Source organism: Crocodylus porosus, unplaced genomic scaffold (assembly GCF_001723895.1).
Source record: "Crocodylus porosus isolate Cpor-Errol unplaced genomic scaffold, CroPor_comp1, whole genome shotgun sequence".
Classification (NCBI taxonomy): domain Eukaryota; kingdom Metazoa; phylum Chordata; order Crocodylia; family Crocodylidae; genus Crocodylus; species Crocodylus porosus.
Genome location: NW_017728931.1, coordinates 55,096,900 through 55,097,935, shown reverse-complemented (window position 1 = coordinate 55,097,935; position 1,036 = coordinate 55,096,900). Strand labels below are relative to the sequence as shown.

Genomic DNA, 1,036 nt, shown 5'->3' with positions numbered 1-1,036 from the left:
ATATCCGAATTCACTTTGACTTGAATACCTGAACACTTGGGAGTAAAATCCAAAATAGACCTCTTGTGATTTACATGCAACTAATTAATAAGGAAGGCAAGGGGAACAAGAGTCCCAGCTGTCAGCTGGAAAAGATCCATTGGATTATCAGTCCATTGTCAAGATAAGATAGAAAGTATCCTCCACCAAGCTGAAGTTCACCCAAGAAAGAAGATATCTTATGTTTATGTTAGATCAGGGTGACCAAGACATGGCTCACAAATCCAGCCCACAGGGCTCCCTGTGGGTCCAGAAATTTAGAGGCAAGGAAGCGGTGGCAGCATTTTCTGCTGTGGCAATTAATGTTGTCACTCATCCTCCTACCAAATTTCTTGCCTCATACAGAGCTGTATGCTATGGGTTCAGACCAGACCTGCAGACTGACCCTGTGCCATTCATTTGTAGGCTAGATGAGTTGAACACTGTATGTTAGATCTTAGTCAAAGAACTGAAAATGAAATACAGAAAAAAAATTGGGCAGGGGAGGAATGGGCAGATATAGGAGAAGAACAGAACATGACACGGTAGGGAGGAGTGGTTCCTGCAGAGCTGCCTAGTGGTGCTAATGGTATTTGTTGCAGGGCACTAAGGTGTGCCTGCTCCTTTAAGGGCAGGAACTGCCTGGCTAGAGAGCCTGAGCAGCTAGACATAGCTCCACAGCTGCAGGTTGCCTGGGTAGCAGGCTAATGGGGGAATTAGCCTGTACTTGCACCTGGTCAGATGATGGAAGGAGTCAGGGCCCTGGCACATACAAGCCTCTGGTGAACTCAGACTGGTGGGGTGGTGGAGCATCCCATGGGAGCAGGGGCATTTGCAGCCTCCTCCCGGCCCCCCACCTCCCCTCGCCCACACACTCCCAACTGGCTGTAAACCTCCCCCCTGCATGGGATGCTTCACCACCCCACCAATCTGAGTTCACCAGCTACACCTGGTAGGCACCCATAGGGCAGAGCCAGCACAGTCATGGTGCCTTAGGGACATCATGGCCTTCCCTGGG

General features: G+C 50.0%; 1 protein-coding gene across 3 annotated transcripts in view; it reads left to right on the top strand.

The window, feature by feature from the left end:
- LOC109316761 (uncharacterized protein C3orf20-like) overlaps positions 1–1,036 on the top strand; it is a 58,244-nt gene that overhangs the window by 27,126 nt on the left and 30,082 nt on the right. The window lies entirely within an intron of this gene.